We start from the raw sequence: 27,967 nt of genomic DNA on the forward strand, positions 1-27,967 counted from the left end.
TTAATAACAGTAAAAATAATAATAGAAAATGGTCACATCTAAATATCTCTTTCCCCTTGTGTTACACACACATACACACACACTACCCCCTACCTCAAGGAATCAGAGACTGATTTATCTAATTTTAGCTGACATTGCTCTGGACTAAGCTTTTTCACATATTATAAATCCAGAGTCAGGAGGATTACAAGCACCTCTGCTTTGAGTTTTAATAAAAAGTGAACATTTACTTCTGAACTGTGGCCAGGAAGAAAGGAATTAAACCTGTAGAGAACCCATTGACCTTTATAAAGTGTGGATCCAGAGGGAAACACCAAAAATTGCATGCTTTTGCACACAGGCTATGCACACATTGTACTTTGTGACCATAGTAGGTTCTGTTGCATGAATTATATATGTTTTCTTCATGAAAATAAACCAGTCAGGCAGAAGAATTAATGTTAGAGTATATTCTAAGTAGGCAGTGCAGTATGTTCTGCATCTACACTGTGTAAGAGATGTAGAATAAGCCAAGATGCACTGTTCCAGAGATTTGAGTTGCATGCAAACATATGGTTTACTGTTATAAAGTGCAGATCGGATAAATCTTTCCCAATATCCTCTAAATTCGTTGCGCTTTAACAGTCATTATAAAAATATTGAAAAATTAATCTAGTGATTATGCAGGCAAAAAAAAATCAATGGGGTTTTCAAAAATCAATTATGTATGTAAGAAAGACAGAGCATGCAGTTTCTCTTTCATATTTGTGTTCTGTGGTCAGGATCCTGCTGCCGATTTTACTGCATTTGCCAGTGGATTTAGGGTTTCTTTGTCTACAATGCTCCATGTTGCCAAATCTCCCAGCTTTCCATACCAACTGCTTAGGGCACATAGAGGTTGCAGGGAGGAGGTGATTGCCCCCTCCCAATTCCACAGGTGCAAATAGTACAAGCCAATGAAAGTGCATTTTACTATCTTGGCCTTTGTTTTTATTCATTTGTGAGACGAAAATCTTTTTTTCTTCTGTTATTTCTCTACTGTTTTGGTTACTTTAATATTTCAGTTCCCAAAGTACCATTATAATGGCGATGGCTATCCAATGCAAAGATAAGACAATTCTGAGGTAAACTTTTACAAATAATTTATAAAAATTAATTTGTATTGGTTAAATGCAGTATTTTCCACTAAGTAATCAATCATACATTCATGTACAATCTTGTTTATATACTGCATTTAATTGCTCTACAACATCACTCACTAGCATGCATACACACTGAAAAGAATCCCATGACAAAACAACTGTGTTTTGTAGAAGTGACAAATGTTTGAGTTTGACAGCCTCGTCTACTCCGCATTTTGAAAGGTTGACAGATAGTGGCATGTAAGAACTGTACAATGTAAAACATAAAATACTAAATTGATTCAGAATATCAAATGTATAGCACACACACACTTGAAGTGTCTATCAGACAGTCATGGACAAATCCGGTGTCCAAATGCAATTTGAAAGATCTGGACAAATTCAGAATTGAACTGGGTTTCCTTTAAAGCAATCACATCCAAATCTAAAAATCACTAATGATTTGTTTAAAGTTCTTCCAATAATTGATAGATTTTCCAGTTTGCTCTTCAAGTAAGGAAAACTCTAGCACAGGAAAATGGAAGAGGGAAGACATATACTATGTTATCCTTAAGCTTACAAATTCAGTTCAATCAGAGATTTAAGCTTGTGCTTTATAAGAGAGATGATGAAGTCATATATAGCAAGAGTGATTCTAGTGCAATTCCTGATTTCTCCCCCAATTCAAATTAGGGATGTGAAGAGGTGGGGTTTTTTTAGGGGTGGGGTTGAAGTTGCATTATTTTAAACCAGCACACCCCAGCATGCTTCCAGCACAGGCTTGCTCTCACAGGCGGGCCAGCTAGGTGGGTCTCCATGGCAGTTGCAAAGGACATGGACTAAGTTCAGATCTTCCGTTGAAAGGGCATACCTCTATTCCAGCCCTTGGATGAAGGCAGAGTTTGACAGATCCTGTTGTCCCTGGAAGAGTTCATAAATGTAACTTTTTTGGAGCGTAGTTCCCAAAATCTCCCATTTGGCACAGGCATCAGCCATACCATCTGGAGGATCCCTGTATAATTGTAATCCAAAATGATAACATTTCCAAATTCTGATCCATGGGGACCATAAAACTGCATTTTATATCTCTTAATTATTGGAAACCCACCCCTGAATCACCATGAAAATAATTCATAGCCGATATTTATTTTGTCAACTCCTCTACACCAAAGAAAGTCTATATCAGATATGTGTTTACATGCTTTGCTAAGCAGATTTACAGCGTGGAAAGACTCATAACTCATGTTGGGCACATACATTTCTGAAGGCTTGAATGATTTGATTTACATTGACATTTTATGAAGTTGTAACACTGAATTGTTCCATATTTGACAGAAGGAGCATTGTTTCCCTCTCTGCAGAGCTACTAACTTCATAAGGAGCTGGGGCACCAGCTACGTGCACTGACCATTCAGAGTACTTGCGCCACTGTTATTTGAATGTGCTTGTACAGATTTACTCTGTTCAGTCATATCCGACATTCCAGTCATTCCATGGTTGCTCATGAAGAAGGCAATGTTTGAAAAACCAGAGACCTCCCTGCCCATTCTCTTTTCATATTTATTGATGAGACAACAGAGAAGGGAGAGAAAAGAAAAGGGAAAGAGATGGAGAGAGGGGAAATAAGAGTATGGGTAATAAAATTAAGCACGTGCTGTAGATCTTGGCACAAATAAGAGAACAGGTTTTGCAGTGTTGTAACACGTACATTCGTTTTTATCGAAATTATTTATTTTCTCATAGAGCATCCAAGAAACAATATATTTATTTTTCTTTTAGCGAACAGCGGCAGAGAGAGCCAGGATGTGCAGCCAATATCACAGTTATAAATTCAACAGTGGTGAACAAACAGAAAGTATTAGCTTAGCGCACAGAATGCTTTGCTTAGACTGCAAAGATAGTCAGTGAGTTCAAGTCCCAATGGGGGTTCTGTTTTTATTAGAAATACTTCATATCTTTTATTCACTGTGTCAAATGGATCACCACACTTTCAGTACTTAATTATCTTTATCATCCAAAAATGCACTGCCTCTAATGAAAATAGTTAAATAACTCACTTTGTTCAAGGCAAAACCATAATTAGAGAGGACAATCCTGTCAAGTGCTGAGTGCCTTCCACTTCTAGTTAAAGATGCTTGAGATATTCAGTTGCTGCAAATTCCAGTATGAACTGGCCTGATCTGTACCTTCCAGACTAAAGTGGAAATCTGAATTCTGTTGTACATTTATCACCTCAAAATTAGTATCAAGACACATGCAAAACCAAATATTTGTGGAGATAAAATGTATCCAGACATGCATATTTTGGAAAACAATACATTTAGAAATATTTGTTTTGAAATGCAATATGTTTAGAAATATATGTGTAAAAAAAGAGTAGCATAAGAAAAATGATTTCAGAGGTATTGGATGCTAATGCAATCTGACACCAATTTAACTGCTATGACTGAATGCTTTAGGGTCACTGGAGTTATAGTTTGGTGAGACATCAGCACATTTTGGTAAAGAAGGCAAACATAAAACTACAACTCCAGTGACCGCAAAGTATTCAGCCATACCAGTTAAAGAGGTGTCGAATTCTATAGTGTTGTTGCACCCCAGTTCTGTGGAGTGACTATCAAGGACAGCATTGTCCACATGTTTCTCCTCAAAAGTGATGCATTGACATTATTACTAGCAAAATATTCTCAGATCATTATCCTATATACACTTATGAGTAAGCAACATTTTGTTCAGAGGAACTTACATTGGTACTTTTAGTTGAACTTTTAGTTAGAAGAAAGCAGTGCCTGTAGGTGGTTATGTGCTCTGGCTTTATTGCTGTTCAAATAGTTATAGAACTAAGTCTCTGAATCAGCAAACGATTTCCATTGTAGTGTCAAATAATGGAACATCCAGGAAATAAAGAGCTTCCTAGACACTTCTTTTATTCAAGTTTAATGCTAGTATGTACATGATTAATGTTTCTGAAGAGCAGGAGTCATCTCATGAATGAAAAAGCATGTCTTCTGAAATATTGTACTACCTGTTTGGAAATGTTTATTCTTTTGCAAAGTATACTTGATTGAAGTAATATCCTGAAAATGTCCAGGTTCATCTAATTAAGAACAAAATTAGGCCTTAGAATTCTAATTTAGTCCTGCAGTTTTCAGTGTTTCTTTTATAAGGACAGAACAATGGGAGAACCCTCTCATGACTAATTTAGCACCTGTGATTTCTCCTAAAGGGAAAGAAAGATTGTAGAGTATAATAGGTGAAGCACATGTGCCCTAATTGGTGAACAAAGTAAATTCATATTCTGTTGACGATCATTGCCTTTTATTGCAGTTTCTATTAATTTGTTTCCATCTGTGGTGATAAATTAATTTCTTTCAACTTTCTACAGTTAAAGTAGAGGCAAAGAAACTGTATAATGGAAATATTTCATGTCAGCCCTAAACCATTACAGACCCGGGGGCGGGGGGGGGGGGGGGGTTCTAGCTAAAACAGGCAACATCCTCAAACTGTTAAAAATGGCCTTATGTAGTTTTTTTTGTGATGTGTGTCCTTAAGAGTGTCATAGGTTAATTTCATTATTACAGTGACAAATCTGATGCTGTGCTAATCACCAGTTTTCATTCAACTCTCCCAAAAGGCAACTGGAAGAGACATAATTCCTAAAAGATTTTGAACAAGTTCTATTCATACAAGTTTAATACACATGCCAATATCTGTTGTGACACTAATGCTGGCTCTCCAGCTCTAACAAGTGTCTAGCCATGGCCAGAATAGCAGTGATGTCAACTGGACCAGCTAGAACAGGCATCTGGCATCCTTTCCTGGGCCATACAGTGGCCTTCCCAGCATACTGGTAGAGAGGACATCCACACTGCACTATAAAAACCATTTGTGTAAGAAAGTATCCAATGTCTCCTTGCACATACAGTACTTTAAAAAGGTAAATGTTAGCAAGTAAAATCCTAGTATTGGATCATGACTTCTGTCAAAGCAGTGGCAGTAATGACTTCCTGGGTTAAATCATTTCAGCCTGCCAGTTGAACACTTATGGCACATCTACACTGACCACTTAATGCAGTTTGAAGATAGCTTGACAGTGAAATGTTTAGAGGATGCATGCTGTGAACATCTGCAGCAACACACATTTGGGGCTATTCCTCTGCAGATCCTGGAACCAATTCAAGGCTGCAAGGACTGCAGAAAGAGTAAGGCTGGATTTAGACAAGGATAGAGGATGGCTTATGAGAAACACAGCAGCCGAATGGTGGAATTATAACCATGGCCCTATACTCTGAACAAATTCTGACTGTCTTTTCTGTGCTGTCGTTTCTAATGGTGTGCCTAGGGCTGTACATATAAAGACCATCCAGGCCTTGAACCAGTTCCAGGACTTCACGTGTAAGCATCCACACAGATATGCCGTGTTTACACCAAACTAAGTGATCATTTACATCTGCCAATGCTTTCATGAATTACCAAGCTTGAGGAAAATGTTGTTCTGTTCTAATTCAGAATGCACCATTTATAATTTTGTTAACATAATACTATAATGCATAATTGTGACAAATTAAGACAAGAATTCAAAGATTCATAAGAAACAGTAGCTGATTTTCCTTTCTAAATTTCTTCATTGGATGGTGTCAAATTCCACCACATGGTAAAAGGGTGTTAATCATGTGGCCTTCATGCAGCCCACAGAAGCATTGTTTGTGGTTCCCCAGAGTTCTGCAAGGTATTGTAACCTCTTGTGTTTTTTCTTCCTAAAAAAATGAAATAATCACTCTAGACTGCATGTTTTCTTTAATAAAACAAAGCATGTTTCCACACTTGGTTTTCTCCCCAGATGTCTTTTGCAGAAACATTTTCAATAATCTCTCATGATGAACCCTCTGAGATCCATAGGGATTGGAATTAGACATATGTGATTTACAGAATTGGAAAGCAACTGGGAAGGGCAGAACCTGAGGGTAAGGGAATGGGATGGATGAAAAACCCAGCCTTAAAAACTTAAATTATATAAAGCTTTGAATGTACATTAACATATGCACTGTGACCATTCACAACAGCAGTAATTTGTAACAGTAACAGAGTCATCCTAGCATTAGTAAGTTAATTAACATGTGTATTGGAACAGAAAGCTGTTGTTTTTATACCTGTCCAAATGAATAAAAGCAGGGTCCTTAATATTTGCAACTTAACATGGAGGGAATAATGGAATCTCCAAAAATCACCTTTAATTTTGAGACCTTAATATGTGGTGTATGTGTACAATTTTAACTTTGGTAGAAGTTCCTGTGTTCTTCTTCCTCAGTATTAGACTGTTGTCAATTTAGAATTATTCTAAGGTAAACAAAAAACAGAATTTTCACTAATTGCTCATGATGAATTATAGGAAGAACTAACTCATCACTTCTTATGAGATGGGATACTTTGTTCCAAAGGAAGGAAATTCCATGATGAATATAACTGCAGGCTGCCCTTCATATTCCTTTGAATTATTCCTTCAAAAATAAGGAATATCAGGAATTAGGTATGTCATTATCAATTATCTATAAGCCTCTCCTTACATTTACTCCATGTGTGATCATGGATAGTAATAGTGATTATATTTATTTATATTCCATCTGTCACCCAGAATTGAGACTCAGATTTAGGATGAACTTTTCAGATACAGAATTCTTCATGTCTGCACTCTCAATTCAGTATCTTATACCACATTGACCATGAGATTTTGACACAAAGATGAAGCATTTTCTTCTTTTTAATTCCTGCCATTTAGGCAGAAAAATGAAATACAAAGATACAAAATGTGGGGTGCCTGGCTTGACAACAGTACATGTGAAAAAGTTCTTGAAGTCCTCATGGACAAGTTAAACATGAGCCAACGATGTGATGCGATGGCATAAAAAGCCAATGGAATTTTGGCCTGCATAAATAGGAGAATAGTGTCTAGATCAAGGGAAATCATGCTACCCCTCTATTCTGTCTTGATCAGACCATACCAGGAATACTGTGTACAATTCTGTGTACCATAATTGAAAAGAGATGTTGACAAGCTGGAAGGTGGAGGGCGACTAAAATGATCAAGGGTCTGGAGAACAAGCCCTATGAGGAGCGGCTTAAAAAGCTGGGCATGTTTAGCCAGCAGAAGAGAAGGCTGAGAGCAGACATGATAGCCATGTATAAATATGTGAGGGGAAGTCATAGGGAGGATGGAGCAAGCTTGTTTTCTGCTGCTCTGGAAACTAGGACATGGAACAATGGCTTCAAACTACAGGAAAGGGGATTCCACCTGAACATTAGGAAGAACTTCCTCACTGTGAGAGCTGTTCATCAGTGGAACTCTCTGCCCTGGAGTGTGGTGGAGGCTCTGTCTTTGGAGGCTTTTAAGCAGAGGGTGGATGGCCATCTTTCAGGGGTGCTTTGAATGTGATTTTCCTGCTTCTTGGCAGTGGGTTGGACTGGATGTCCCATGAGGTCTCTTCCAACTCTGATTCTATGATTCATTGGAAGTAGTGAAGTGAAGGCAAAGTGAATCTTGGCTCTGAAAGAACAAAAGGCAGGAATAACAAATTGAACAAATATACTCTGAACAAATGCTGACTGCCTCTACTGTGCTGTCATTTCTAATGCTGTGCCTAGGGCTGGACCTTGGGGCAGAAGTCAGAACTCAAGTCAAGGGGCTTCCTAATGACCACTCAGAAAGGGGCAGATGACAGTGATAGTGACAAACATATCTTCTAGAAGGCAACAAGACTGACATATGCATGGTTGCAAGTAGTTGTTGTTTTATTTTTGCTTTGATATATATTACCATTTTCCGTACGAGAAAAGTAAGACCATTAAGTTCAAGATTTAACATTTTTCAGCTGAACCATTGCACATTTCAGCCTGCAAACCTGTAGGTATGCAGGAATCTGCCTGTAGTGTAAACAAGATAGTGAATACTCAGATGATCATAAGTTGCTGAAATGCAGTAATGTCCTTGCTGTTGTTTTTCTACTGTTTTTCTTGGCTGAAAGTGAGGGAGGCAATAAGCCATCCCGACTGATAAAATAGAGTTTCTGCTGCGTCTTCATTTCTCTTAGATAGATCAATCCACTCTGTCCTGGCCAATTTGCTCTGCTGTCGGATCGCTGCCACCCATGTCCTTGTTGCTGCTTTGCCGGATTAAAAATTAAACTGTGTTAGATGATTGCAACCGAGATTCTTGCTTGAGTTTATTGACAGAGTGTATTGACATCCCTCCTGTCCTGTCCCCCCCCCCCCCATCTGAGCTAAGGACAGAATGTAAAAGTAGGTCACTTGAATGAGAGTCCTGGGTGTCTTGTCCTCCAGTGACACAGATGTTGTAGGAAGGCTTATTTATCTTTTTCAATGATAGGCATACATGCACATAAGTATGTGGAAGTGCCTTTATTGGTGAATATATATCAGAACTCTTGTGGGATTTTCTATGTGTAGCATTTGAGAACCTGTATCCCTGTTTAAGTTCCAAAATGCTGAAAAGCAAATAAACCCAACTAAAAAATGCTGTGCGCATCTGCTTATGAATTTTTTAAAAGATTTTCACCGAATCACTCAACCAAAATATAAACCATTTTGTCTGTAAATAGAAATTTAAAGGTGCAAAGTGAAAGAGAGTATGGCCATCTTAACCCACTGTGGCACCAACTTGTGAGAAACCAATCATTCTACAAATATTACAGAGTTTAATTCTTATTGATTTCAGATTGGGGTTATCTTCCAACAGTTTTGGAGGGAATCACATATATACCAAAGCTGGTATATCCCATTTTGTGGTGATGCGGAGGCACACAAACCCTGACAGCAAATGTAAATTCAAGAAAAAATCCATAAATCCCAGTCTACTGAAAAGCCAGTTTATTTTGTCATTAGCACATGACAAGTGATTTCACAAACGGTCTCTGTATTCATTTCATTATACTATAGCTGTCGTGATAAATGTTGCTTCTGTAAAGAAGATGGTGGAACAAAATATAAAACAAGGCTTTGGCACTTTTACAGTTATGCCATGAAACCTTTTTAAAAAGTTGTTGGCCTCAAGCTGCTTCAGCAGATGTGAACATGCATCATTGTAGGTTAACACCACTATGTTATCTTTCCTTATATGGAAGGACATCTACAGGCAGAAGCTAAAATGCAATCTGCCAAGTAATTTTCTCACTTTTTTCCTTACTTTGTTTCTTTCCTTCTGTCTCTCATTTTCTCTTATATTTTTGGCAGGATCAAGTAGAATGTTGTTGTTGTTGTTTTCCTCCTGGGGTTGGGGTAAATTTTAGCAACGCTTCAAGAAAGGAGTGTGTTTTGCATGAGGAACTAAATGCATGATGGACCCTTTCAAACAAGCATGTTTCATTCTGATTTTGTAGTGCAAGGAACAATAGGAAAACAATAAGTGCACCATGGGCTCATTTGTCAAGTGACCAATGTCCAAGTAAGAAGTTGTTGAATAGAAGCCCAGTGGTGAAATAACAAGGAAGATAGCAGTGTACTCCTGCCTGAGTTGATTAGTAGGCAGAAAGAGCTTCAATTACAATTTTATAACTAGTTTGGGTTGCAAAAGAATACTACAATTTCTGTTTTGAGCGCAAACCCACTCTTGCCTGTTTCAGTCAGAACTTTTCAAACATTTCATGCTGGTAACACATTTTCTAGAAATTCATTATTTCTTGACACAGTCATTCAGTTTTGCTAGCAAACCAGTGGTTCTCAACCTGGGGTCCCCAGATGTTTTCGGTCTTCAACTCCCAAAAATCCTAACAGCTGGTAAACTGGCTGGGATTTTTAGGAGTTGTAGGCCAAAAGCATCTGGGGACCCCAGGTTGAGAACCACTGGGTTAAACCAACTTCTTATAAAAGATAGTAAAGGTAAAGGATTTCCCCTGACATTAAGTCTAGTTGTGTCTGACTCTGGAAGTTGGTGCTCATCTCCATTTCTAAGCCGAAGAGCCGACGTTGTCTGTAGACACCTCCAAGGTCATGTGGCCAGCATGACTGCATGGAGTGCTGTGACCTTCCTGCCGGATTTACTCACATTTGCATGTTTTTGAACTGCTAGGTTAGCAGAAACTGGGGCTAACAGCAGGAGCTCACCCTGCTTTCCTGGATTCGAACCGGGAAACTGCACAGCAGTTTAACCCACTGTGCCACTGAGGGCTTCACCTTATGAGCGATACAGACACATAGGGCAGACACATATATAAACAATAATGAAATGTATGGGGACACAACATATCCCACCAAAATCTTTCATTTATCTTTTTAAATATATATAATTTCTTGCTTATTTCACAGAGACTCAGAAGGTTCTTGTTACATTCACTTATTTCACATAGACTCAAAAGTTTCTTGTTATATTTGCACTACAGACTGAAAGCTGACACACAAATGTGTCACAACACACAGTTCAGAAAGCTCTTGTCTAAGTATTCAGTCTCTGAGGTGGTCATTATTAAAATGAACCAGCCACTGAACCTCAAATCTGATTCAAATAACATGTGTTCTTGTGTTTATTGTTTTAGTAGAGGTGATAGTATGTCAGCAGAATGGAATATCAGAAAGTGCTTGCGGGCCATGATAGATACGAATCAATAGATGCAAGAATATGAAGGTCATATACTACTTGGTACATATGCTGTTTCCCTGGGGTCTTTGCCCTCTTCTTTTACAAGAAGGCCATTCAATAACAACAAAGTGAGAAGTATGAGTTCTGCAGTTTTAGTACTGTAACCATTTGCCTTTTTGGCACTTTTGCTCATATATCATTTAGTCTAGGTGTTGAACTATACTGCTGCATGGATTTGATGATCTCAAAAGTGTTTAGTGTGTGCATGTATCTCTCTCTGTGTCTGTCTCTGTCTGAGAAGAGAAATAATGTGCAAAATAGCCCTGAATAGATAAAGATATTTTACATGATTTACAGGCTGACCTTAAGATGTTCTTGACTGCATCTGAAAGAAGGAGAAGCAAAACCTTTCAGATGGACAGAGGTCTTCTTTTTCTTATCAGAGGGGTTAAAATAAATACTATTTCCCTGTTGCCCTTCCCTGCCCTTAGTTCTCTTACTGATATAAGGAAGAAATATTTCCTACCAGACTGCATATTATTGAGGCTAGCAAAGATCAAGCATATTCACATAACATAACAGAAAATAAATGAGAAAAGGGGAAATTCTAGGTGATGACTGTGTACATCAGAGAAAACATAATATATTTGTGAGATCAAAACTGTACATGTATAATTGGAATGTAATCTACAATTCTCTGGTTAATGAATAAAACAGCATATAATCCATATGCCTTTCTAGAGCAGAGTGGACCCTCCCCCCGCCCCCCGAAGCAGATTTCAGATGTGAAATTTAGCTGTAAAATAAGCCAGCTATAATGGGTGCAAACAGTAGGAACAGATTGGATGAAGGGGACAAACATCTCATGCAGGCACTCTCTATAACTCTGTATAAAATTTCACCATGAAGCTGTGTATCTCTATTATTCTGCTTTGTGTCAGAGGGAGACAGCCTTAATTCCAACTACAGAACAGCTGCCTGTTCTGTAGTTGGAATTAAGGCCGGCTGTTCCGGTGTTATGGAGCTGCAAGGAGCACAATGGAACAGCTTTTGGGTGCCAATTCCTGTGTAGAGATGCCACCTTACTGTCAGGATAATGCCATTGGCACTTTGGAGCAGAGAAAATGATGATGGTCTTAGAGTTCCATTACAGATATTTATGCCTAGCACTGTTTTGAAACACGTTTGTGAAGCATTTGTTTCTCTTTGAATTATTTAGGGAGCTCCACTGGCATTTTGATCTTTTGTCTTCCCTACTTCAGTCATGTCCGCTGGGTTGATAACACATGGCCACAGTTCTCTGTCTCTGTCTTTCCCTGTCACCAGAGAATTTCAAATGTCGCCCTTGGGTTTGACACTGAAGAGAATGGCCAGACTTTAAAAATCCTCTACTTCCACAGACTTGCAGAGCCGATAAAAGGGAATTTATCAGTCTGCCCTTTTTTCGGCTTAGCTCACATTGATATGTGAGGTAAATTTTTTTTCCATCCTTCATGAGAGCAGGTTCAATGATTCCCTAGAGCATTGTTGCCACACAACTTTATTTGACTTATAATCTTGGAAACTGCCTCTCAAATGCTTAAATTCTGAGTGTGTAATTCTGCAGAGTATGTGACTAAATTAACCAATCATGCAGCCAAAAGCAAAGGTGGAAACAATCAGCATGAGTTTTAAATAGAAATAATAATAATAATAATAATAATAATAATAATAATAATAATAATAATAATGTGTTGGCAAAGGCTTTCATGGCTGGGATCACAGGGTTGTTGTGTGTTTTCCGGGCAGTATGGCCATGTTCCAGAAGTATTCTCTCCTGATGTTTCGCCCACATCTATGGCAGGCATCCTCAGAGGTGGTGAGGTATATATACCTCACCACCTCTGAGGATGCCTGCCATAGATGTGGGCAAAACGTCAAGAGGGAATACTTCCGGAACATGGCCATTGTGCCCGGAAAACACACAACAGCCCAATAATAATAATAATAATAATAATAATAATAATAATAATAATAATAATAATTCTTATCCATTCTCCCTGCAGCTCGAAAATAGGGAGTGACAGATGAATATCATATTCTTATATTTATAGTAATCTCATTAGTATGCATTTAAAAGTACTTGCTTGCCACTTTTCAAATAACATACAAACTAAAGAACACAAGCAGATACAAGTCATAAGAGTCTCAGCAGAAATCATAAAGAATCATTTGCCAAGCTGCTGTGTCCACATAAGGCAATTGCCAATTCAGTTGAAAGCAGATTTAAACTGAGAAATCTTTATTATTTGTCTAGACATCTGCATAGAAGATGTTTGTTACACAAAAATAAGAAGGGAATTTCAGAACATTGAACCAAGAAGTCCCATAATTTCTGTATGCCAATCTAACACAATACTGGCCTTCTGAGAAAGATCCATGACATGCAGGCAGTATTACAAAGAGGAAGAAAAGAGTCTTTCAAATAATCCAATATCACATTTCCTTAGGTGAGTCTGAGCATACTAACCTGATCTAGGTTCATCGTCTTCCAGGCTCACCTCATCCCAGGGGAGGAGCCAGGAAAGTCTTGAAGTTGTGGGAAGTTGTGTCCCGTTTTCTGTTGATTCTGCAGCCTTTTCATGCAAAAGAAGAAACAAATGCCTTCCAACTGTGAGATGCATTCAAAAAACCTTTGAGAACTGTATGCTGACTTAGTCTGCTTGCCCTAGACAGAGACCAAGCACTGCTGTTATGAGAGCTAAAGTCCCCCCCCCCCTCAACTTTAATGACATTCCCAAGTTAAAGAAGCAGGTAGCTTATATGACAGTGTGCATCCTTCTCACAGTCCACAGTACTCTGTTTCAAGAGCTATCAGAGGATAGTCATCATCCTCTATTTATAACCTGTATTGTACTATTGTGCTTGTCTCATACAAAGTACACCATAACAGTATCAAACTTTCTGAACTCTCAACAAACAAGGTAACACTATTTTTCCCACATTCTCTGCTCCCCACACCTCTATTCAAATAGCCTCCATTCCATTCTTTCTATCTCGCTCAAGGTTCATTTCTATTTTGCCATGTCTCCGACTGGCCTGACTTAACTCTTTTACAGATATCTCTTAGATTTTTTAAAAAAGTTAGTTTCCCATACCCCCACCCCATTCCGTTTTCTGTGACTGACTGACTCTACCCAGGCTTGCCCACTTCTCATTTCACACTTTCTGAAACTAATAGCCACGGTACTCTTCTTATAATAAGAAATGCCACTGCATTCTGTCCAGAATGTTTTTAGGGACAGTCTCCTGTGCTCTTCAGGCAGTCTGATGCATGCAACTGTCAGTTATTTATTTCCAGTGTTCCAGAGACCGATGACATATTTGTGCCCATTGACTACAATTCTTGGTGGTGGTAGTAGTGTTGTTGCTGTTATTTTTCCTTTTAAGGAAACTGCACAGATCAGCAGCAAATGACTCAGGGATCAACTCTGGCCAGGGACCAGAGTAGCACTACAGTACTGTATAATACTCAGATCAACAAGTTATAAGAGCAAGCAAATATAGCTCTTTTCTAGGAAAGGGTGTAACCAGACAAAGAGATAATGTTGGTAATAAACATGTTTATGGCCATATGCAGGAACATCCTGAGTGGCAAATCAGTTCCTAGAAGTAAGTGTTTATATATGTGTGTGTGATAGAGGGATTGAGAGGAGGAGGAGGAAAGAAAGAGAAGTTTCAGGATGCACACATATTCTAAGTATCCAAACCCATTAGCTACTCTTCCTTTCCATCTGCTGGACTGGTGTGATCAAAACACACTGGGGACTTGGGTGTCTAAATAATGGTCTTACATTCACTGTGCAGAGCTCAGTAATACATAGCAAGCCCAACGGCTTCATTTTCTTCTGTTCTTGCCGCATTAATGACTAGCTTGAGGGAGGGAGAGAAGGAATGAAGGATAGCTGAGAGGGACCCAGCCGACATAGCTAACGAATTGCCTTATTAGAGACACTTTCCTAGGGCCTAAGCGGAGCCTTTCTGTCTGAGTCGGCAAGAAGTGGGTCATTTTCTTGGGCTGTCAGGCTTCAACATTCGCTTGAGAAGTGGTTGCAACATTTCTGCAATATGCTAGCTTTTCTGTTGCATTTCTTTCATTAGAAAATTAGGCTTCTAAAATATTGAGGACATTGGGGCATAATCGGAAACTGACTTTTAAAATCCATAAGGCTAGATATTTCGTACATATTAATTTTGAAACTATATGGTATCCCTTCAGAAATTAATTTTGCTTAATAACCTCAAGTGAAACGTAATATATTCCTTTGGACGGACATATAATTTGTTCTTGCTCTTGTAGCTACATTTACATATCTTCCTGACTTGATTTGGCAGGGGCAGTCTTGGATAATTCTCTGTTGTCCCATCTTTTCAATTTTTTTAAATGTCCCAGTTTCCTTTCCTTACTATTTTCTGTCATTGTTTCCAACATACTTCCATTGCTTCATTGCGAGCTGAAAGTGCAAAAGTAGTTTGCACTCCATTAACTAAGCACTGGGGAGGGGGGAATGAAGGGTTGGAGTCTTGCTTTCCCAGTAGACTCAGGCAAAAGCACATTGCTTCAGCCTCTCTTAGTTTGTGTGTTCTTCTTCATTAACTTTTTTCCATTTTGGCAACACACTGATTTCCCAGTATTCATCTGTGAAATTTATAAGTTTAACTGGATTGTCTTTGCAGCTACATCTGTAATATTGATACTACCTCACTATAATATGGAAAATTGATAAGAAGAATAATTTTAAAGGATCGAGGACACAGCATATCATACAAAAAAATAAAAGTAAGCCATTTCTGTCAAGTGTTGACCTGACTCCTAGCCTAATATATAACCATTCAGGATTTGGGGTTACTGGTTATATTTTTTTGAAATGGTTTATGTTTCCATACATAAAGCAATTCAAATTTCCATACCTATACCACCTCTTTCTGACTCTGGGAATGGACAGGGAGTACATGGTGTCCTATGAAAGCTACATATGAAACTGCCGGAATTTGCAGAAATGTTGCCACTCTATAATGAATCTGCACAATGTTCCAACTCAAAAGTCCCATCTGCCTTCATTTGTTTATCCATTGGTGACAGTAATACAAGCTGCAGTTCAGCAACATCTGTGGCTACTGGTCACAGTTATAAGTAGAACAACTGTTTGTGTTGCCCTATGTGGAATGCTGGATTCATATAGTTTGACTGAGCCTATTATTCACATTTGGCTCTGAAGATCCTCTACTACTAGCACTCCACAAAGCTCTTCTGCAAGGTACAGAATTATAAACTGATCATCTCTTTTCCATTTGCACTGACACCTATGCACTTACCTTTGCTTTTTGCTGTTTGCAAAGATGTGAAGAATTTAAATGGGCTGAAGGGTGCAATGGCTAATAATTGGATGAACAACACAAAAGTGATAGGACAAGCCAATAAACAGGGTCCTGACAAGAATTCCACTTAGACAATTCAGGGGAAAGGGGAACCAAATAGGCAAATATTACTTGGGCCTAAACTCTAGAACCTCATTGAAAAGAAGGACAAAGACACGAAAGAATTTGTAAAGAGTTGAGGAAGCCAGTATGGTGAACTGGTTCAAATGTTGAGCTAGGAATCTTAGGGCCCTCTTACACAGCCATATAATCCAGAATATCCAGGCAGATAATCCAGAATATCTGCTTTGAACTGAGTTATCTGAGTCCACACTGCCAAGTAATCCAGTTCAATGCTGATTTTATACAGCTGTGTGGAAGGGGCCTTAGAGACCCTTGACTATATGAATCCTAACTCAATAAAGAAAACCCACTGGCTGAGGTCCTTTCCACAGACATTTAACCCAGAATATCAAGGCAGAAATCCCAGAATATCTGCTGTGGACTGGGTTATCTTGAGTCCACACTACCATATATTCCAGTTCAAAGCAGATAATGTGGGATTTTATTCAGCTGTGTGGAAGGGGCCTGAGAGAAAAGCAAAAATAAATCTTCTCTAAATAAATCTTGCCACAACAACCCTATCATAGGGGTGTCATAAACTGAAGTTAGCCTTGAGACACTGAACAGCAACCATTGTCACCTCAGTCTGCCTTGTAATTTTATTGTAAAGCCATGCAGAACTTCTTGGAAACAAGAGAGACAATAATTAAATACAAGAATATGCAGGAAGATTCTCCTTGTCTCAGAAACACTTGTAAGAAACTATGTTTATTATTTATATACTTCATTTATTGTGCGGAACATACAGGGTTACTTCATGGACTTTGAATTGACTCTTGGTTTTACTTGTGATCCCACAGTTTACCTGCATTGAATGGGATTTTTCCCAGAGCTGGACACTCTCTTTTCATAAGTTTGGTACTGTATAACTTTGAGCAGCTACAGGAGGTACAATAGCAAAATAATCAGTGGACTTGCTGTCCCTATATACTTGTTACCTCTAAAAACATGTTTCTTCACCATAGTTTTCATTCTAAAAAGGGACAAACCCCTTATGAAGTAGGTTAGGTTGACAGACCTTGCCTGATCCAAGGTTGTTCAGAAAACTCCATGCTTAAGATTTAAGGTTTGGAGCTATCCAGTCCTGAAGTCTGCTTCTTGACAATATCTTATGCCTTCCTTCCACATGCAGTCGGCATAAGATATGTCATTTACCAAATCTTTCTTAATGTCTCTGGAAGCTCCAATTTTTGATTCATCAAAATTATTCTAATCTGTCTTGAATATTACCTTAAAACAATAAGGGCAAGGTGATTGAGAGGGCAGTAGCGGTGCAGCTGCAGCAGTTCCTAGACGACACAGCCGGACTGGATCCTTTCCAGTCTGGCTTCCGTGCGGGGCATGGGACAGAGACTGTATTGGTTTCCATCACAGATCAACTCCGATGCCAGCTTGACCGGGGCGGGTCGGTGTTGCTTGTGTTATTGGATCTCACAGCAGCATTTGACACAGTCGATCACAATCTTCTGACCCACCGCCTTGCCGTTGCTGGAGTTAGGGGGACAGCTTTAAATTGGCTGGCCTCCTTTCTTCACAACCGTGGACAGCGAGTGGAGAGGGGGGGCCTGGTCTCTGAGAGGTCCCCTCTACATTGTGGGGTTCCTCAGGGGGCCATTCTCTCCCCTCTGTTGTTTAACATCTATATGCAACCACTTGCTCAGCTGGTCCGAGATTTCGGGCTCGAGTGTTATCAATATGCTGACGACACTCAGCTTGTGTTAAAGATGGAAGGCCAACCGGAGTCTGTACCCGACAGTTTTCACCAGTGCCTCGAGGCCATTATTGGATGGTTGCGTTCCAGTAGTTTGAGGGTGAATCCAGCAAAGACGGAGTTCCTATGGCTGGGCCGACCGGGCAGTGGGGATATCCAGTTGCCAACCCTGGATGGTGAAGTGCTACGCCCGTCTTCACTAGTAAAGAGTCTGGGAGTCCTCTTGGACCCTTCACTGACGATGCAGGCCCAGGTCTCCGCCGTTACCAAAACTGCCTTTTTTCATCTTCGGCAGGCTAGACAGCTAGCCCCCTATCTATCTAGGGACAACCTGGCTACAGTGATCCAGGCTACAGTCATCTCGAGACTGGATTACTGTAATGCCCTTTACATTGGCCTTCCTGTGTCGGTGATCCGGAAGCTCAAATTGGTGCAAAATGCAGCTGCCCGGCTCCTTGCGGGAGTCCCCATAAGATGCCACATAACACCAATCTTACGGCAGCTGCACTGGTTACCAATTGAGCACCGGATCACTTTCAAAGTGATGGTGCTTACCTTCAAGGCCTTACATGGTCCAGGGCCGATGTACCTGAGGGACCACCTCACCCCTTACAAACCCCAGAGATCCCTCCGTTCTGAGGACCAAGACCTGCTGGAAGTCCCCAGTTTTAAGACCTTGCGTCTAACTGCAACTAGACGCAGAGCCTTTTCAGTAGTGGCGCCATCTCTGTGGAACACCTTGCCACCTGAAGTTCGTGCCTTGGGGGCTTGTTGGCCTTCCGCAGGGCATGTAAGACACACCTGTTTCGGCAGGCTTTTGAGTTCTGTTGCTGATGTTTTAAAAGGTGCTTTTAGGATGTTTTAAAGATTTTTTTAAATGATGTTTTTAAAATGTTTTTTAAATTGTTGATTTTAGCCGGTTCTTGTAAGCCGCTCCGAGCCCTAGGGGAGTGGCGGCATATAAGTTTGAAAAATAAATAAATAAAATAAATAAAAATAAATCTAATGGTTCCTTTAACTCAGTGGTTCTCAACCTGGGGTCCCCAGATGTCTTTGGTCTCCAACGTCCAGAAATCCCAGCCAGTTTACCAGCTGTTAGGATTTCTGGGAGTTGAAGGCCAAAAACATCTAGGGACCCCAGGTTGAGAACCACTGCTCTAACTGATATATGCTTATCTTCCTCTGGAAAGATCTAGATTGAAACAGAAAAAACCTATATGAAAACTATGGCTTGGTCAGATAGACAACATTGGGGTTGTTTGAATCCACTGATTTCTGACTTGATAATAAAACTCTGACTTATGGCTGGGATATATAGTCAGGTTGTGTGAACACTGTAAGGCAGGCCTGTGGCCCTACAGGTATTTTGGACTTCGGTTCCCAGAATTCCTGACCATTGGACAAGCTGGCTAGGGCTTCTCAGAGTTGGAGGCCCAAACACGTGGAGGGCCACAAGTTGTGCAGGCCTGCTGTGAGGTACAATGGAAGTTGGACCAATTAGAACATTACCTTAATGGTTCAGTCCTAGAAATACGATAGGATAAAAGAAAGAGGATGGGTAATAGAGTAATACACTCCTTTGTGGACAGCAAGGCTGTTTCTAACCACACTAGCTCAGTTCTATTCAGTTTGATTTTGCATTGTCCACTGTCTCATAATGAAACAGTAGCACTATTTTTAGATCTGAGCATATTCTGAAATGCAAAGGCATTATTTAATTATGGTGTAGTGACCTTAGTAAGATGTGGAAAGTGAGCTGAGACATGCATACATGAGAGAGTGGAATAGCTTTTGGAAGGCTGCTTTACAGTAATGGGAACTTTGCCAGTAACATTCATGCCTCATTCAAGGACTTTCATTTCCCAGGAAGGCCTGGGGATTAATATAGCACCTGAAGTCCATCCTGCAGAGAGACGTGTGTGCTGAACTGCTGTATTCTTTGTTAGGTGCCCTGGAGTCGCACATCCTTGTGCTGTCTGTTGAAGATCAATGGAAGTGTGTGGTTGCATCAAAAAACATGAGCAGAAGGTTGAGCACTGACATCCCTATCAATATTCTGTAAACCTGTGTGATTTGTGAACTGGCAGCCAGACCATTACCAAGGAAAATAATATTTGGAGATGAACTTTTGCTTTGAAGAGACTATGTATGGACTTAGAATTGTTGTCTAATAGATTTTACCTAATATGATTCCAAGTTAAATCCCTGGCATCTAGTGGGATTTCACCATAACAACTGAAAAGGAGACTGTAGAGCTGATGCTTGCCATAGGTAGACACTGATGTACATGGTCCAGTGGACTGATTTGGTTCAAGGCTGTTAAATATGTAGTGTGTTTAATAAAGCTGTCACTGTTTTTTATTGTTTAGATTCATGGGTTAAAATCCAGAGAGTATTTTTACAGAGAAACTCCTTAATTCTGTGAAAGGACTGGAAAAATTGTGATAACAGTATTTTTGAAACTGTATATCCTTAGGATGAAGTTACAAAATTGCATTTTAGGAAAAGCACAATCATATGACACTTGGGTTCCCTTCTTATCTCCCATTGCTAGCTAACTGCCCAGTATGAGAGCTAACAACTGATCAAATGACCAGTAATTTAGTTTCACACATCCAAGAACACTAGTAAATTGTGTACACACTTTGAAAATTGTGTACAATAAATATGTGAACTTGTCTAATTCACTAGACTAGCCTACCAGACCACTGACAGGATATTATGTCCTGGCATGACAGTGCCACATCACTAATATCAATAAAGAAGAAGCAAAACTGGCATAATAAGTGGAACCTTGAATCATAGAATCATAGAATCATAGAATAGTAGAGTTGGAAGAGACCACATGGGCCATCTAGTCCAACCCCCTGCTAAGAAGCAGGAAATCGCATTCAAAGCACCCCCGACAGATGGCCATCCAGCCTCTGCTTAAAAGCCTCCAAGGAAGGAGCCTCCACCACAGCCCCGGGGAGAGAGTTCCACTGTCGAACAGCTCTCACAGTGAGGAAGTTCTTCCTGATGTTCAGGTGGAATCTCCTTTCCTGTAGTTTGAAGCCATTGTTCCGTGTCCTAGTCTGCAGGGCAGCAGAAAACAAGCTTGCTCCCTCTTCCCTATGACTTCCCTTCACATATTTGTACATGGCTATCATGTCTCCTCTCAGCCTTCTCTTCTGCAGGCTAAACATGCCCAGCTCTTTAAGCCGCTCCTCATAGGGCTTGTTCTCCAGACCCTTAATCATTTTAGTCGCCCTCCTCTGGACGCTTTCCAGCTTGTCAACATCTCCCTTCAACTGTGGTGCCCAAAATTGGACACAGTATTCCAGGTGTGGTCTGACCAAGGCAGAATAGAGGGGGAGCATAACTTCCCTGGATCTAGACGCTATTCCCCTATTGATGCAGGCCAGAATCCCATTGGCTTTTTTAGCAGCCGCATCACATTGTTGGCTCATGTTTAACTTGTTGTCCACAAGGACTCCAAGGTGTTTTTCGCACACACTGCTGTCAAGCCAGGCGTCCCCCATTCTGTATCTTTGATTTCCATTTTTTCTGCCGAAGTGAAGTATCTTGCATTTGTCCCTGTTGAACTTCATTTTGTTAGTTTCGGCCCATCTCTCTAGTCTGTCAAGATCGTTTTGAATTCTGCTCCTGTCTTCTGGAGTGTTAGCTATCCCTCCCAGTTTTGTGTCGTCTGCAAACTTGATGATCGTGCCTTCTAACCCTTCGTCTAAGTCGTTAATAAAGATGTTGAACAGAACCGGGCCCAGGACGGAGCCCTGCGGCACTCCACTTGTCACTTCTTTCCATGATGAAGACGACGCATTGGTGAGCACCCTTTGGGTTCGTTCGCTTAGCCAATTACAGATCCACCTAACCGTAGTTTTGTCTAGCCCACATTTTACTAGTTTGTTTGCCAGAAGGTCGTGGGGGACTTTGTCGAAGGCCTTACTGAAATCCAGGTACGCTACATCCACAGCATTCCCTGTATCGACCCAACTCGTAACTCTATCGAAAAAAGAGATCAGATTAGTCTGGCATGACTTGTTTTTGGTAAATCCGTGTTGACTATTAGCAATGACCGCATTTGTTTCTAAGTGTTCGCAGACCACTTCCTTAATGATCTTTTCGAGAATTTTGCCTGGTATTGATGTGAGGCTGACCGGACGGTAATTGTTTGGGTTGTTCTTTTTTCCCTTCTTGAAGATAGGGACCACATTCGCCCTCCTCCAATCTGCTGGGACTTCTCCCGTTCTCCAAGAACTCTCAAAGATAATTGCCAGTGGTTCTGAAATAACTTCCGCTAGTTCCTTCAGTACTCTTGGGTGTAGCTGATCTGGCCCTGGGGACTTGAATTCGTTTAGAGAGGCCAAGTGTTCCTGGACAACTTGTTTCCCTATTTGGGGTTGGATTTCCCCCAATCCTTCGTCCATTCCGTGTTGCTGAGGTTGAAGATGGCTTTCTTTTTCTGAGAAGACCGAGGCAAAGAAGGCATTAAGTAGTTCTGCCTTTTCCCTGTCCCCTGTCGCCATCACCCCATTTTCTCCTTGCAATGGCCCTATCGCCTCCTTTTTCTTCCTTTTTCTACCAACATAAGCAAAAAAGCCTTTTTTGTTGTTTTTTATGTCCCTGGCAAGCCTGAGCTCATTTTGCGCTCTAGCCTTGCGAACCTTTTCCCTACAGGTGTTGGCTATACGTTTGAATTCTTCTTTGGTGATTTCTCCCCTTTTCCACTTCTTGTGCATGTCACTTTTGAGCTTTAGCTCAGTTAGAAGTTCTTTGGACATCCATTCTGGCTTCTTTGCACTTGTCTTATTTTTCTTCTTTGTTGGCACTGTTTGCATTTGCGCCTTGAGTATTTCACTTTTGAAAAACTCCCATCCATCCTTAACTCCCTTGTTTTTTAATATCGGCGTCCATGGAATGCCGCTCAGTAATTCCTTCATTTTTTGGAAGTCAGCTCTCTTAAAGTCCAGAATGCGTGTTTGACTTGTCTTAGTTTCAGCATTCCTTTGTATTGCAAACTGCAGGAGCACATGGTCACTTGCCCCTAAGGATCCAACCACTTCAACTGTATTGATCAGGTCTTCCACATTTGTTAAGATTAGATCAAGAGTTGCTGATCCCCTTGTTGCCTCTTCTACCTTCTGGACCATAAAATTATCTGCAAGGCAAGTGAGGAATTTGTTGGACTTTGTACTCTTGGCTGAGTTTGTTTTCCAGCAGATATCGGGATAATTGAAATCGCCCATGACTACTATATCTCTTCTTTGTGCCTGTTTGGTCAGCTGTTGACAGAAGGCTTCATCAAGTCCTTCATCCTGACTCGGAGGTCTGTAGTAGACACCCACGACAAGATCTTTTTGAGTCCCGGTTCCCTTGATTCTTATCCAGATGCTTTCAAGCTGGTTTCCCAGATTACAGTCTTGCATTTCTTCTGCAACGTAACTGTTTTTGACATATAAAGCTACTCCCCCTCCTCTCCCCTTTGTTCTATTTCTGTGAAAGAGGTTATAGCCCTCAATGGTTAAATTCCAGTGATGGGAGTCATCCCACCAGGTTTCAGTGATGCCTATGACATCGTATGTGTGGTGCTGTGCTAGGAGTTGACTTAAAAGCAACTCAACAGCATTTTGTATTAAGAGCCATTGCTTAGCCTGGGTTTTGCTTTGACATATGAGCAGCATTTTGAGTTAGGCACTAGCACCAGAAGGAGCACTAGCACTAGAGCGAGAGTACAGGGCTTTAGGGCTTCAAGGGAGCAGCCTCTGTGCCTCATGCTCTTGTCTGCTTTGGGAGGGTGCTGTCTGCTTTACTCTTGTCTGCTTTGAGGAACTTCAGGTTCATTTTCAAATTGATCTTTTTTATTTCATGTGAATGTGCCGGTTTTGCCTTGCTGTTAGAATGGCCAACACACATTTTGTTGCCTCAAATGTGCTTCCTTGCCACAACTTTGTGTGTCTCCCATTATAAAGTTGATATTTCTTTTTTATTGTTCCATTTGAATGTACATTTATGCATTGTTTGTTATTTATAGAGTACATTTTCTTATTTAAAAACATGTAACAAAAATGAGGGGAAGAGTTCAGAGGGCCAGAATGGATTAATAGCATTTCAAATGCATGGGAAAATTAACTTTGAGGTCAGAGCTATTTGAGTTAAGAGCTCAGTCATGGAATGAATTAAATTCTTAACGCAGGGTATCACTGTATGTGTCTTTGAATTTAATGTATATGCAATACAAACAGATGTGATTATTGTGTTGTCGAAGGCTTTCATGGCCGGGATCACAGGGTTGTTGTATGTCTTTCGGGCTGTGTGGCCGTGTTCCAGAAGTATTCTCTCCTGACGTTTCGCCCACATCTATGGCAGGCATCCTCAGAGGTTGTGAGGTATGGATAAACTAAGTAAGGAAAGGAAAGAAAATATATCTGTGTAGAGTCCAAGGTGTGGCAAGTGTTCTTTGTCACTGGGAGGCAGCATTAATGTTTCAGTTAATCACCCTAATTAGCATTGGAAATGTTTTCTCCCTTGTCTGGGGGCATCCTTTGTTCAGTCAAGTCCTCACTGTGTTGGTTCCCATCTACTCTTTTGATTTTGGAGTTTTGTAATACTGGTAGCCAGATTTTGTTCATTTTCATGGTTTCTTCCTTTCTGTTGAAGTTGTCCACATGCTTGTGGATTTCAATGGCTTCTCTGTGTAGTCTGACATGATAGTTGTTAGAATGGTCAAGCATTTTTGTGTTCTCAAATAGTATCCTGTGTCCAGGCTGGTTCATCAAATGCTCTGCTATGGCTGATTTCTCTGGTTGAGTTAGGGACAAAACATTTCCAATGCTAATTAGGGTGATTAACTGAAACATTAATGCTGGCTCCCAGTGACAAAGAACTCTTGCCACACCTTGGACTCTACACAGATATATTTTCTTTCCTTTCCTTACTTAGTTTATCCATACCTCACAACCTCTGAGGATGCCTGCCATAGATGTGGGCGAAACGTCAGGAGAGAATACTTCTGGAACATGGCCACACAGCCCGAAAGACATACAACAACCCCAGATGTGATTATTATTAAGATTCCAGTGGTTTCCATGATATTTATTATTCGTTTTATTTATTAAAATATTTATATCCTGTTCTGTATCATAGGATACCAGGGAGAAGGACTATAAACTCAATTTAACTATCTAAACAAGTTAAACAGTATAAAAATCAACAGATGACAAATCTATTCTACAATTTGGCAAATTAAGACAAAACAGTTAAAACCCTATTAAAACAGTTCAAGAATTGGAATTATATACATGTGAAGAATTGGTTGACATCAATTAGGCCCCAAATGTTTTAATAATGAACTATGCCTTTAACTTGACGTCAGAATGAAATCAGTGATGAAGCCTCTAAGGTGTGGCATTTTACCTGTGCATGCCATAGCAAAATGGATCTTCTTCCACAACTTAATACAGCATTAAGGATGGTGCTCCTAGCAGATTTCAGTCCTTAGAAAGGCATGTGTAGAGCTTTAAATATCATCAGAGGCACCTTGAATTCAGAACAGTGAAAAGACTGCTATATAATTTCTAAGTGAAATTTTCATCTACAGTCTAGTTACCTAAAGATCCATGTGGAATACTTTGCTCTAGTTTAATCAGGAAGTTACCAGTACATGAACTACTGTGCCTGGGTTCTCTTTCTAGGAAAAGACATGACTAATAGACTAGTCAAAGCTGACACCAAGCACTCTTGGTCATGATATTTACCTAGGCCTCCAGCAACAAAGGAAGATCTAGCAGTATTCCCATACAATACGCCTACTCTTTCAGGGGAGTACAATTCCATCTAAGACAATTCTTATCCTTTATTCTTCTGAAGTCCTGACAAATATTGTTTCTCTGAAGCTGCTATTCAGGTTGATGTCAATGTAGGATTTTGTTTACAATGAAGACTGTATAAGAACATAAAATGGGCAATACTGTGTTCACCTACAGGTATTTCTAATCCAACATTCTGTTCACACACTGGCCAACCACTTGCCTATAGAGTACCTGCTGGCAGAAATGAGTGTAATTGCAACTACCCAGCTTTAAATAAATGTTTTTGTCAGGACCCCAGGGGTAGGGAAAAGGTTAACTGCTGTGATCCAGATAAATAGTGCCATTCTCCCTTCATGGATGCTATTTGCATGTAAAGACATCAACATTAAGAACAAATACATATTTATCTCATTGTTTCAAAGTCTTTTAAGAAATATTGTAAGCTTCCTTTCCTATTATGCATTAAACAACTTTGCTCCTTCCTGAGTGCTATCATTGCTTACCTCAAAAGAGCAGCTTGAAAAATCCACTTGGGCTTTTGAATGCCGCACATTTTGTTGAAAAAAGAGAGGTCCCCTTGTTCTATGTCTTCTTAGTGATCCCAATGTGTTAATTACTAGATAATTAAATTAGATCCACAGTTTGTGGAGCCTTTAGTTTAAGTACCTTTGTCCAGCACCTTAACCTCACTGCATTGATTTCCTACACAAGACCACTTCAAAATCTATTTAAAGCTTTCACTGGTTTGATTATGGTAGCCTTGTTGTCCCTCCCCCTCTGAATGTTGGGGGAGAAATAACCCATCTCTTTGAGCTATTATTAGGAACACACTAAAGTCTTTTTTGTCTTTTTTTAACCCTGAGATCAATAGGTCATTTTGTCCCAGGAGAATGATAGCTTAATGGATGCTTGACTATATTTCTCATTGATATTCCTAAGCATACCTGCAACTTTCAGGGAATGTTAAAGTATATTTGCTTCAAGTAAAGATTGTTTCCACAATCAGTACAACACAGAGGAGCTCCCAGCAAGGAGCTCTTGAGGAAAACACAGTCTGGGTTCTCAGGGCCATCATTCTGTGGTAGACTGTGTTTAATTTGGGTCATGGATCCATGACGTCCATACTTGCCATTGCTAAAAGCTGCTAGTATTAATAGTGACACCAAAGGAGTTTGATAGTGGTTGCATGAGATACATGCTTAGAAATCATAGGCAAACTCAAAATAAATCAAACTGGTTCTTCTACTTTTTTAGAGGTGATCAGGGTACATTATCTGAGGTGGAGATTTTATCACTTTCTTTGCTAAATTTCTTTCTATTATATAATAAGATCGTTATCTTGTAGTAGTCTGTAAGGTTATTTACTATAAAAACCTTACTTATTTGTGACTTGAGAAAATCCTCTGGAAATAACTTAGTCACTGATCCATGAGTGTCACGAAGTTTTACCCACCAGTTCTATAAGCTCATCCATGTAAATAACATTTCCGTTACCAGGTTTATCCAGCATTCCTGATTCATTTCCTGTTATCTGTTATTATTTTCCCTCTTGTGTTAGAATTCTGTGAATTCTGTGTTAAATTCATTTGTCACCTTACTTTGATTTCAGACACACAAATTATTCCTTGGGTGATCTTGGATTGTAGTGCTTGCTCTTCATATTGCTGAAAAGGGGTTCTGGACACACCACTGCAATTCAGAATTCAACCTTGTGGGTAGAATGGACATATAAATCCCATGGCAGTGTTTCTATTGTTGTGTGCTGCCTAATCAGACATTTTGTACAGCCAAGACTTTTATCCAAATGCTTGTATTTTTCAGCTTCCCAAAGCCCTTTTTATGCAAACATTCTCTTCAAATTTACTTGACACATTCCACAAGAACCTGTCCTGTTAGAGCCACACTGATATAAATAGGATTTGCACAAAGCACATTGAACAAGTGCTGCAAATCATGTCTCTGATTGATTGTAGGAGGGTTCACAAAGATGTATGTCCTCAGTGATACTGCTTTGCAAACATAGTGGCACACAGAGACATAATTTTGCATGTTGCTGTTTCATGTTTGTTAGCTGCATATGTTATTCAAGGATAAAGTGGACATCTTGGAAAAGAACTTGCCAGTATTTATATTTTTAATTTACGTTATTGATTTTATGTTTGTCTGTCTTTCTACTTATCCACTATCTTTCAGTGAAACTTTCAAGGCTATTTACAAAATGCAAGCTGAAATATATTAATAA

At 39.9% G+C, this 27,967-nt stretch overlaps 1 protein-coding gene and 1 long non-coding RNA gene across 3 annotated transcripts in view; one reads left to right on the top strand and one right to left on the bottom strand.

Moving 5' to 3' along the window:
• lsamp (limbic system associated membrane protein) overlaps nucleotides 1-27,967 on the top strand; it is a 606,975-nt gene that overhangs the window by 103,497 nt on the left and 475,511 nt on the right. The gene's annotated exons all lie outside the window — the stretch shown is intronic.
• On the bottom strand, nucleotides 6,840-26,424 carry LOC100556576 (uncharacterized). Its single transcript, XR_010004937.1, has 3 exons — nucleotides 26,229-26,424; nucleotides 13,196-13,301; nucleotides 6,840-7,641 (listed from the first exon to the last, which is right to left on the bottom strand). It is a non-coding gene; the product is annotated as an uncharacterized LOC100556576 (long non-coding RNA).

The sequence above is a fragment of the Anolis carolinensis genome, chromosome 3, assembly GCF_035594765.1.
Source record: "Anolis carolinensis isolate JA03-04 chromosome 3, rAnoCar3.1.pri, whole genome shotgun sequence".
Lineage (NCBI taxonomy): Eukaryota > Metazoa > Chordata > Lepidosauria > Squamata > Dactyloidae > Anolis > Anolis carolinensis.